Source organism: Poecilia mexicana, unplaced genomic scaffold, assembly GCF_051168715.1.
Source record: "Poecilia mexicana isolate PSO_F unplaced genomic scaffold, ASM5116871v1 scaffold_5, whole genome shotgun sequence".
Lineage (NCBI taxonomy): Eukaryota > Metazoa > Chordata > Actinopteri > Cyprinodontiformes > Poeciliidae > Poecilia > Poecilia mexicana.
Window position 1 is genome coordinate 31,399,836 of NW_028263374.1, and position 13,445 is coordinate 31,413,280.

A 13,445-nucleotide genomic window follows, 5' to 3' on the forward strand; every position below is an offset into this window, starting at 1 on the left:
ATTATGTTATTATTATCTTATTATTTTTCCGGTTACATGATGAATCAAACCATATCAAATTCTTTGTCCACTTAGTCAGAGTTAATGAGCGCGGCTGCAGGAAGATCTGAGAAACTCGTCCCTTAAACATGACCAACCAAAACAGTTTCTGTGATTCTTATTAAAACTCAACAGAGAAATGCAACAACTGCTAAAGCCACATTAGCAGCATTGAATTAAATCTCCTGTTTGTTGCTCAGTGCAGCAGGTTTAACTCATCCTGCAGAGCCGGTACAAGGCTCTATGAGGCCTGGGGCAGAATCTGACTGAGGGGCCCCATCAGCAGCTCTAACAGCTTCTGTGTTGGATTTAATCTGGGAGAGGAGGAGGAGTTTAACTGGCCAAACTAAAAACAATCAGTTATAATCCAGTTTACTAATTTGTATTTTTGGGCAAACAGCTCAAACTCACAACATCAGATTGCTGCTATGGTAACAAAACAATCTAACTATGAATATTGTTCTTTGAACTTTTACCAGCTCTTTAAAATATTACAAATAAAAGTTAAACAATTTAAAATATTTTCATTTAAGTTGAAACCATTAAATCAAATTCAGCAGAATTGATTATCTCAATAAATAAATGTGACATTTATGTATCTATGTTAAAATATTAGCATTTACGGCCCCTGAAGCCCTGGGGGCCCGAAGGAGCCGCTGACTTAATTTGGATTAAAGAAGTGCAAATAATTAATGTTCATTTAATTGTATTTTTTGATTTATTGTTTTTAAGACTAATTGTGGGTTTAGATAGGGTTTCACAGTAATATTTTTACATTTTCTGTCTATTTAGCTTCTTTTAAAACAAAAACATGGCGGACCGCCAGGCAGACAGGTTTACTGGGGGAAACCCTGAAAACCTGTCACTTTAAATCCAAATGAGCAGCTGGCCACGCTCCCAGGCCCCATTACCATCATTAATAAAAATAAATGTTTTTTAATGTTTTAACATTTTTCAATAAGACAAAACATAACAGAAAAATAAAGGTGTTTAAATCCCTTTGGAGTTTTCCTTCCTGCAGGTTTTCATCACACAGCAGATTGAAGCTTTTCATTTATTTTCAGTAGAGGTGTGCCGATCGATCACCGATTATAATCGGCCAATTTCCGTGAATTCCCGCTGTCGGACAGCCATTAATCAGATAGCCAATCAGAACCACCGTTAATCAGCTAGCCAATCAGAACCAGCGTTAATCAGCTAGCCAATCAGAACCAGCGTTAATCAGCTAGCCAATCAGAACCAGCGTTAATCAGATAGCCAATCAGAACCAGCGTTAATCAGATAGCCAATCAGAACCAGCGTTAATCAGCTAGCCAATCAGAACCAGCGTTAACCAGCTAGCCAATCAGAACCAGCGTTAACCAGCTAGCCAATCAGAACCAGCGTTAATCAGCTAGCCAATCAGAACCAGCGTTAATCAGCTAGCCAATCAGAACCAGCGTTAACCAGCTAGCCAATCAGAACCAGCGTTAACCAGCTAGCCAATCAGAACCAGCGTTAATCAGCTAGCCAATCAGAACCAGCGTTAATCAGCTAGCCAATCAGAACCAGCGTTAATCAGCTAGCCAATCAGAACCAGCGTTAGTCTTGATTCAGTAACTCATGATTGTTTATTTTGATGCTTTTGGCTTTAATGATTGTTTCCTTTTCTTCTTGACATTATTTGATTTCTGTGTTGTGAGATTTATTTGGCTCCTGTATAATTTATGGCTGAGAGCCTTACTGTTAAATATTATTGTACTGATTGCAGGTTTTTCAGTCCGTTTGACTGAACAGCTGCTGTTTTGTGCCTGCAAGTATTTAGCATGTTTTATGTCTAAATTAAGTGAATTTATTACCAGAACATTTTTCCATTTTGCCAGATCACATAGTAGCATTTATACCTCAAGCAAAACCTTAACAGGCGATTCTGATCGCTGATGGGAATCAGCAGGAAGTAACCTGATTGGATCGTCCCTAATTATTACAGAAATATTCTCTGAGCTGCTGCCAATTTTTGTTTTCACAGAAATCATTCCTGACTTATTCTTAAGGCTGATATTAAATATTATTGACAACTGATATTCACTAATATTATATAATCTTTGACTTCAGCACTATGAATAAATTATTTCTGCTTCTCTTAAACATCATCTACCTGTGCTAAGGTCACATGACCCCCCCATCGCCATGGAGACATGAACAGGGTCGTTACCGGGCTGATGAAGGTAAAACCTGCTGCCTTCTCTGGCAGCGCAGCAGATCAAGAGGTTCTGAATCTGCTGCAGGATTTACGGTGGGATCTCTGACCGGTGGCAGAGACCCTGACCTTAACCCCTGACCCCTGACCCATCTCTCCGAAGATGAAGAACTTTTATAAATGATCAGACAGGAGGAGCTGCAGAAACACTCAGACATCTGGACTTCATTCCTGCTGCAGCCGCAGATCGGCTCACAGCAAAAAGAAAGATGCTTTAGAAATAATGAGATCCCTTAGATCTACTCTGGGTCAGACAGATTTTACTGAAGCACTCATCTCAATCCTGCTTCAAACGGAGCCTGAACAAACTCAGCCGGCCAACCGGGCTTCACTTCTGAAATAAATCTGAGATTTTCTGTTCTCTTTGCAGTCCTATTATTTTAAGAGTTGCTGGTTTATTAGCAACACATGAGCTGCACATGTTCTGTTTGCCAGAAAATGTTTTCATCCTGCAGCTGTCAGATTCAAATTGCTCCATATTTATTCCATCAATGTGTGAAACAGAAAATTATGACAAAATGTTGCTAAATTGGAGGCTTGACAGGATGACAAGCAACAAAAATAATGATTTCAGCCCAGAGAGAAAAAGCTTTTCATCCTGGAACAAACAAGGAACACATTGTCTGATTCACATCAGAAAACATGAAGACAATAATAAACATATTCATATTTATGCACTTCACCAAAGATTTCAGCAACATGCACATAATAACAGAGAAAGAGAAAAACATGTTTGTGCTTTGTCAGTTTGGAAATCTGATTTTAGATGAACAACTAAAATATGAAGCAATCAAAAGTGGGATCATCTTTTTATTTGATCTATTCCTGCAAACTCAGAAAATGTAAACATTTCTTAAAGTTGGAATTTTTCTGTTTTCTCCACATTTTACTGTAGCAGATGAATAAAAAACTAAATATTTTATTTCTGCATCTATATCAAACATCCTCTCACTGCAGCTCTAAAAGACAACAGAGACTGTTGGATTGTGGGAAATGTAGTTAAATGTCTAACAGTTCCAAAATGAGAAACCTTTATCTGACCTGATAAGAGAATCGAGTTAAATGTCAAATTCTTGGAGATGCAGTTTTGAGTTTTGAAACAGATGGAATATAAATACCCGTCACAATATTTTTTATTTAGTTTAAAAGTATGCATTTCCACTTCTTGATTATTTGCTCTACTTGCTGTTATTCTAGAACATTATGGGAATAAAACACTGTAGATACTGTTGGCCATGTCGATCCTAACAGATATTTGCACAACATTAAACTTTGGATCTGATGCTCTCAGAAACCTTTTGGCCAGAAAACACTGAGAGCTGTTTTTTGTTTTTTATTTTTTTGTATTTTCAGAAATAAAAACACTGATTTCCAGTTTGAATCTTCAACTCAGTGAGTTTTCAGATGTGTTTCACTGTGACCTGCTTCCAGTAATCTCAAAATTAAAGACAAAAATGAAACGATATATAAGAAACAGTCAGATTGTTTTCTTGTTTTAAAATAATCGCCTGTTTGAATCAGATTGTGTGAAACATGAATTCCCATCCTGTGTGAAGTGACCAGGTTTGTAACTTCAAACTGATTTATTTCTCTGCTTCCATCCGGCCAGAAAAATGTTTTCATTGCAGTTTTACAAAATAGATTCAATACGGCCAGAAAAACCACGTCATCCAAGCACAAAAACCTTTTCTCAAAAAAACATGTTTTTTTTTGTTTTTTTTAAATGGCGTGTTTTTATTAAATGACTATATTTTTTTAATTTTCAATTTGCACAATTTTATTGTAATGGACACACAACTAGTGGTGGAGTCATTCAAAACAGGGAGAAGTCGTTAGCCTAGCTTTTCCACAAACAGATTCTGATAAAAACCTCGCAGCACAAGAAAGTCATGTTTTCTGAAGGCCGTAGCTCTGTGTCAGCTCAGACGTTATGAAACTAGAAGCTGCTCTGTAGACGACTGAAGGACAAATATCTGAAAGTCAGAGACCTGACAGTGGTAAGGCAGCTTATACTAATGAAACGTAGCATATTAATTTAACCGTGCTGAACTTATAGACGTGAAAAAGTCATCAGGCTGTGACTGTATGTGGAAAAAGCAGCTGAAACATTTGGAAGCTGTTTCAGCTGCGCTGCAAACATCAAGCAGGAATGTTGGAAGCAGCGTCCGTCTGTCAGAAAGCACCTGACAGCACCTTGACCTGCATCTGGTTGGACTTAAAGCTTCACGTCTGGCACACAACCCTGAGGCACTCCACTCTAAAGTGGGTGGTTACATTTGGAAGCTAAATGATTTAAGGACATAACTGCTTGGAAAGATGACTAAAAATATTTACAGATGTGAGAAAATAATGGAGCATAAGAGGCAGAGCTTTGTGAAGCTCTCTAGAAGACATCTTTAACGTTAGATCAGAGTTTAACGATAAATCGCAGCATTTAACGTTAGATCAGAGTTTAACGATAAATCAGCATTTAACGTTAGATCAGAGTTTAACGATAAATCAGCATTTAACGTTAATTCAGAGTTTAACGTTAAATCACAGCATTTAACGTTAATTCAGAGTTTAACGATAAATCAGCGCATATAACGTTAATTCAGAGTTTAACGATAAATCACAGCATTTAACGTTAATTCAGAGTTTAAAGATAAATCACAGCATTTAACGTTAAGAGTTTAACGATAAATCAGCATTTAACGTTAGATCAGAGTTTAACAATAAATCACAGCATTTAACGTTATATAAGAGTTTAACGATAAATCAGCATTTAACGTTAGATAAGAGTTTAACGATAAATCGCAGCATTTAACGTTAGATCAGAGTTTAACAATAAATCGCAGCATTTAATGTTAGATCAGAGTTTAACGATAAATCGCAGCATTTAACGTTAGATCAGAGTTTAACGATAAATCAGCATTTAACGTTAGATCAGAGTTTAACGATAAATCGCAGCATTTAACGTTAGATCAGAGTTTAACGATAAATCGCAGCATTTAACGTTAGATCAGAGTTTAACGATAAATCAGCATTTAACGTTAGATCAGAGTTTAACGATAAATCAGCATTTAACGTTAATTCAGAGTTTAACGTTAAATCACAGCATTTAACGTTATATAAGAGTTTAACGATAAATCAGCATTTAACGTTAGATAAGAGTTTAACGATAAATCGCAGCATTTAACGTTAGATCAGAGTTTAACGATAAATCACAGCATTTAACGTTAGATAAGAGTTTAACGATAAATCACAGCATTTAACGTTAGATAAGAGTTTAACGATAAATCAGCATTTAACTTTAGATCAGAGTTTAACGATAAATCAGCATTTAACATTAGATCAGAGTTTAATGATAAATCACAGCATTTAACGTTAGATCAGAGTTTAACGATAAATCAGCATTTAACGTTAGGTCAGAGTTTAACGATAAATCACAGCATTTAACGTTAGATCAGAGTTTAACGATAAATCAGCATTTAACGTTAGGTCAGAGTTTAACGATAAATCACAGCATTTAACGTTAGATCAGAGTTTAACGATAAATCAGCATTTAACGTTAATTCAGAGTTTAACGATAAATCACAGCATTTAACGTTAGATAAGAGTTTAACGATAAATCAGCATTTAACGTTAGGTCAGAGTTTAACGATAAATCACAGCATTTAACGTTAGATCAGAGTTTAACGATAAATCAGCATTTAACGTTAATTCAGAGTTTAACAATAAATCACAGCATTTAACGTTAGATAAGAGTTTAACGATAAATCAGCATTTAACGTTAGATCAGAGTTTAACGATAAATCAGCATTTAACGTTAATTCAGAGTTTAACGATAAATCACAGCATTTAACGTTAATTCAGAGTTTAACGATAAATCAGCATTTAACGTTAATTCAGAGTTTAACGATAAATCACAGCATTTAACGTGAGATCAGAGTTTAACGATAAATCACAGCATTTAACGTTAGATAAGAGTTTAACGATAAATCAGCATTTAACGTTAGGTCAGAGTTTAACGATAAATCACAGCATTTAACGTTAGATCAGAGTTTAACGATAAATCAGCATTTAACGTTAGGTCAGAGTTTAACGATAAATCACAGCATTTAACGTTAGATCAGAGTTTAACGATAAATCAGCATTTAACGTTAATTCAGAGTTTAACGATAAATCACAGCATTTAACGTTAGATAAGAGTTTAACGATAAATCAGCATTTAACGTTAGGTCAGAGTTTAACGATAAATCACAGCATTTAACGTTAGATCAGAGTTTAACGATAAATCAGCATTTAACGTTAATTCAGAGTTTAACAATAAATCACAGCATTTAACGTTAGATAAGAGTTTAACGATAAATCAGCATTTAACGTTAGATCAGAGTTTAACGATAAATCAGCATTTAACGTTAATTCAGAGTTTAACGATAAATCACAGCATTTAACGTTAATTCAGAGTTTAACGATAAATCAGCATTTAACGTTAATTCAGAGTTTAACGATAAATCACAGCATTTAACGTGAGATCAGAGTTTAACGATAAATCACAGCATTTAACGTTAGATAAGAGTTTAACGATAAATCAGCATTTAACGTTAGGTCAGAGTTTAACGATAAATCACAGCATTTAACGTTAGATCAGAGTTTAACGATAAATCAGCATTTAACGTTAGGTCAGAGTTTAACGATAAATCACAGCATTTAACGTTAGATCAGAGTTTAACGATAAATCAGCATTTAACGTTAATTCAGAGTTTAACGATAAATCACAGCATTTAACGTTAGATAAGAGTTTAACGATAAATCAGCATTTAACGTTAGGTCAGAGTTTAACGATAAATCACAGCATTTAACGTTAGATCAGAGTTTAACGATAAATCAGCATTTAACGTTAATTCAGAGTTTAACAATAAATCACAGCATTTAACGTTAGATAAGAGTTTAACGATAAATCAGCATTTAACGTTAGATCAGAGTTTAACGATAAATCAGCATTTAACGTTAATTCAGAGTTTAACGATAAATCACAGCATTTAACGTTAATTCAGAGTTTAACGATAAATCAGCATTTAACGTTAATTCAGAGTTTAACGATAAATCACAGCATTTAACGTGAGATCAGAGTTTAACGATAAATCACAGCATTTAACGTTAGATAAGAGTTTAACGATAAATCAGCATTTAACGTTAGATCAGAGTTTAACGATAAATCAGCATTTAACGTTAGATAAGAGTTTAACGATAAATCAGCATTTAACGTTAGAGCAGAGTTTAACGATAAATCAGCATTTAACGTTAGATCAGAGTTTAACAATAAATCACAGCATTTAACGTTAATTCAGAGTTTAACAATAAATCACAGCATTTAACGTTAATTCAGAGTTTAACGATAAATCACAGCATTTAACGTTAATTCAGAGTTTAACAATAAATCACAGCATTTAACGTTAATTCAGAGTTTAACGATAAATCAGCATTTAACGTTAATTTAGAGTTTATCGATAAATCACAGCATTTAACGTGAGATCAGAGTTTAACGATAAATCGCAGCATTTAACGTTAGATAAGAGTTTAACGATAAATCAGCATTTAACGTTAGATCAGAGTTTAACGATAAATCAGCATTTAACGTTAGATCAGAGTTTAACGATAAATCAGCATTTAACATTAGATCAGAGTTTAACGATAAATCACAGCATTTAACGTTAGATAAGAGTTTAACGATAAATCACAGCATTTAACGTTAGATAAGAGTTTAACGATAAATCACAGGGTTTAACATTAGATAAGAGTTTAACGATAAATCAGCATTTAACGTTAGATAAGAGTTTAACGATAAATCAGCATTTAACGTTAGATCAGAGTTTAACGATAAATCAGCATTTAACATTAGATCAGAGTTTAACGATAAATCACAGCATTTAACGTTAGATAAGAGTTTAACGATAAATCACAGCATTTAACGTTAGATAAGAGTTAAACGATAAATCAGCATTTAACGTTAGATCAGAGTTTAACGATAAATCAGCATTTAACGTTAGATAAGAGTTTAACGATAAATCACAGCATTTAACGTTAGATCAGAGTTTAACGATAAATCAGCATTTAACGTTAGATCAGAGTTTAACGATAAATCACAGCATTTAACGTTAGATAAGAGTTCAACGAAAAATCACAGCATTTAACGTTAGATAAGAGTTTAACGATAAATCACAGCATTTAACGTTAGATAAGAGTTTAACGATAAATCACAGCATTTAACGTTAGATAAGAGTTTAACGATAAATCAGCATTTAACATTAGATAAGAGTTTAACGATAAATCAGCATTTAACGTTAGATCAGAGTTTAACGATAAGTCAGCATTTAACATTAGATCAGAGTTTAACGATAAATCACAGCATTTAACGTTAGATAAGAGTTTAACGATAAATCACAGCATTTAACGTTAGATAAGAGTTTAACGATAAATCACAGCATTTAACGTTAGATAAGAGTTAAACGATAAATCAGCATTGAGTTTAACAATAAATCACAGCATTTAACGTTAATTCAGAGTTTAACGGTAAATCAGCATTTAACGTTAATTCAGAGTTTAACGATAAATCACAGCATTTAACGTGAGATCAGAGTTTAACGATAAATCACAGCATTTAACGTTAGATCAGAATTTAACGATAAATCACAGCATTTAACGTTAGATAAGAGTTTAACGATAAATCAGCATTTAACGTTAATTCAGAGTTTAACGATAAATCACAGCATTTAACGTTAATTCAGAGTTTAACGATAAATCACAGCATTTAACGTTAATTAAGAGTTTAACAATAAATCACAGCATTTAACGTTAGATCAGAATTTAACGATAAATCAGCATTTAACGTTAGATCAGAGTTTAACGATAAATCACAGCATTTAACGTTAATTCAGAGTTTAACGATAAATCACAGCATTTAACGTTAATTAAGAGTTTAACAATAAATCACAGCATTTAACGTTAGATCAGAATTTAACGATAAATCAGCATTTAACGTTAGATCAGAGTTTAACGATAAATCACAGCATTTAACGTTAATTCAGAGTTTAACGATAAATCACAGCATTTAACGTTAATTCAGTTTAACGATAAATCAGCATTTAACGTTAGATCAGAGTTTAACGATAAATCACAGCATTTAACGTTAATTCAGAGTTTAACGATAAATCACAGCATTTAACGTTAGATCAGAGTTTAACGAGAAATCACAGCATTTACGTTAATTCAGAGTTTAACGATATATCACAGCATTTAACGTTAATTCAGAGTTTAACGATAAATCACAGCATTTAACGTTAATTCAGAGTTTAACGATAAATCACAGCATTTAACGTTAATTCAGAGTTTAACGATAAATCACAGCATTTAACGTTAATTCAGAGTTTAACGATAAATCACAGCATTTAACGTTAATTCAGAGTTTAACGATAAATCACAGCATTTAACGTTAATTCAGAGTTTATCGATAAATCACAGCATTTAACGTTAATTCAGAGTTTAACGATAAATCACAGCATTTAACGTTAATTAAGAGTTTAACCATAAATCACAGCATTTAACGTTAATTAAGAGTTTAACCATAAATCACAGCATTTAACGTTAATTAAGAGTTTAACGATAAATCACAGCATTTAACGTTAATTCAGAGTTTAACGATAAATCACAGCATTTAACGTTAATTAAGAGTTTAACCATAAATCACAGCATTTAACGTTAATTAAGAGTTTAACCATAAATCACAGCATTTAACGTTAATTCAGAGTTTAACGATAAATCACAGCATTTAACGTTAATTCAGAGTTTAACGATAAATCACAGCATTTAACGTTAATTCAGAGTTTAACGATAAATCACAGCATTTAACGTTAATTCAGAGTTTATCGATAAATCACAGCATTTAACGTTAATTCAGAGTTTAACGATAAATCACAGCATTTAACGTTAATTAAGAGTTTAACCATAAATCACAGCATTTAACGTTAATTAAGAGTTTAACCATAAATCACAGCATTTAACGTTAATTAAGAGTTTAACGATAATTCAAACTTTTATGTTAAATCAGAGTTTTATGTTACATTGCTGTAGGAATACGTGATATAAATGGTTTACGGTAGAAACTATATGAATTTGACCCATGACAGCGATCTGCAGTCTGCCAGCAAACTTGCTTGTTGATGACGCAACCGGCTAGCATCCAAACAGAGCGGCAGGAAGCAGCGTGGCTCACAGCACAAAGGAAGAGCTCCTTAAAAGGGCAGATGCAAGACATAAGTTATTTGGACCTGGTTCGGATTTGATCTCCTACGGTCTCAGCAGCGCTCAGGATGAGCGCAGCAGATGTCACGGTCAGACAGAGGGGAAGCGGCGTGTGGCGGCGTGAAACCTGACGGTCTCTCCGAAACCATAAAAAACCTTGTAAAACACACAGCGCGACTCTGCAGGACCGCTCACAGTAAAAAACTTGTGGGGTTTAAATGACTCTGTCTCTTCAGACGGTGGGACGGCTGAACGATCAGACCAGAAGCAGAAAAATGTAACCTGCAAACTGAGTGGAAGACAGGAAATGATTTGTTTTCCCATCAACAGCATGAGCTTTGATAGCAGCAATGCAGCCGAACACAACCTGTCACAACACTGGCAGAGAAGGCAGGACTCATCGCTGACATGTATACGTTTCGTTTATGTATTTAACTTTGATTTAACCAGGAAGATTATCAGAGATTATCGCCACGTCTCCCTTAAAAAGAGATTTTTTAAGACAATGACAGGCAGCAACGTAAAACTTAACATTTACAAACATAAATAAGATCCAGAGAAACCATGGAGTGTTAACTAGTTTTAACTCACATTACACTCAATTAGCATGTTATCTTTTTCTTGGTAAGTTTTACACAAATTATATTGTGATATGAATTTCATGCCATATCGCACATCGCAGCGCTTTACGTTACATCACAGTTTCATGGTACTGTTGTTGATTTTTATCCGAGTAATCATCAGAATAATCTCACAGGTAAAACTGCATTCTGTAATAATAAAATTCACTGCTTGTGTTACTAAGTTTATGTTTGTAATTACTTACTAGCTGAGTCCTTTTAGCACACATTCTGCTCAACGTTCTAGAAATTAAATCAAAATATGGGGATTTTTCTTAACATTCTGCTGCAGCAAAAGACTGGAACAAACTTCAGCAAGTATTCCAGCTTTTTATGAATAGAAACCAACCCCTAACACAAACCGACCCCTGACCCCTGACCCCTGGCCCTATTGGTAGCAATGAACCCAGGTAAAATGGTGTGAAAGCTGCCTGGGTAACCGAACGCTAAGCGTTCCTCTGGGACTCGCTGCAGAGAGGAAACATGGAGAAGGCCTGCATCGTTTTATTTCTGGTTCCACTTAAAACGATGGGCGACCCCCGGGGTCCCGGCACGCCGGGCCGGCTGCTCCCCGCACACCCAAACATGATTTAACAAATGAAGCAACAGAAAGCTCAGAGCAGTCAGTAAAGTGTGAGCAGATGTTGCAGCGGCGGCTCAGGGTTCAGTCAGAGGAACGAGAGGAAATACAATCAGATCATTCTAAGTAAATACTAAAATAATTATGTACAGTAGAAGATAAATCATAATAATAATAAAATGGTCTTCATGCAAAACAATACATGGTGGAGGCAGCGTCATGCTGTGGGGATTTATTTATTAATTACCTTCCAGCCTGAACATAATGGTTCAAATCAACACAAATCCACATTCACAATGGCCTAGTCAAAGTCACATTCTGTAAAAACACACAGAGAAAATCATGAACGATTGTGTTTCCACTTGATCATTTATGTTTTACCAAATAAAACCTGACAGAACGTCGGTAAGCAAAACTTAAAAACCTTCAATAAAATAATGATCATGTGACCCAAACTGAAAAATAAAACTCAGAAAAGATTTAAAGCTCAGAAACAGCTGATGTATAAAATGTTATGCTAATCAGTTTTTACCGCCAGAATTAAAACGCTGAAATATGAAAACATTTCTTCTAAATCTCAACATCAGTTCTGCAAAAACACTAAATCTTCCCAATTATTTATGTTCTTAGAGCAAATATTTGAGTTCACTTTTTATAAGATAAAACTTCCATCTGATCACTTGGCTGATTATCAGCCAATAATCCCTGAATATTGATGAAAAAGTTCCACGTCCACTGACATTTTATTTATGACACATGAAAAATGTTTGCAATAACTGAAATAATCTGACACTTTTGATCAATGTTAAGGAATTTTTGACTTAAAAAAAGATTCTATATTTTGCTGAAAAGTTATTTACAAATTAGTTTTAAGTGAAACGAAATAAGATATTCGCTCTAAGATTCTTGGAACGAATCTACATGTTTATCTAGTATTAAAAGGTAAAAAAATATTACTGTGCCAAATCTTCACATGATGTTTATAATAATAATAAAAATGTATTTTCATTTGGCTAAAATTAACAGCAAAATGTGGGTCAAAGCAGTAAACAGGAAACTTTAACCCTCCTGGTATGTTGCGGGTCAAATTGACCCGTTTTAAAGTTTAAACATTTTTTAAAAATAGTTGGATTTTTTTTGCATGAAACTTTTTCTATTTGTCTTAATAGGTGCACTCTATGTATAAATTGAAAATGTATTCATTTTACACATTTGTAGCCCCCCTGCGTCTACTTGTTACATCGATAGTGTTCGGGTCAATTTGACCCGGCAGTCAAGTTAAAGTGCAAAAAAAGATAAAAAATGTTCCAATTCTATATGTTTCCTTGCAGCTATGAACCATATTTCACCACACACACACACACACACACACACACACACACACACACACACACACACACACACACACACACACACACACACTTTCTCCCTACTCTCTTTACTTCACTATGAAAGCAGGTGTTCATACAACTTTTGACGGGAACCTTTTCTGTTCCTGTGGGGAAACTCAGCAGAACTGGAGGGAAACATAAATACTCTGCATGACTCATTTATCTTGATTTTAATCGGTGGGTCAATTTGACCCGGAACAGTGTGTGTGTCTCAAGTTCAATTATAAAGATCACCCTTTGAAAAAAATTTTTTAAATGTAATATAAAATTTTTACCAAAGATCAATTTCAAGG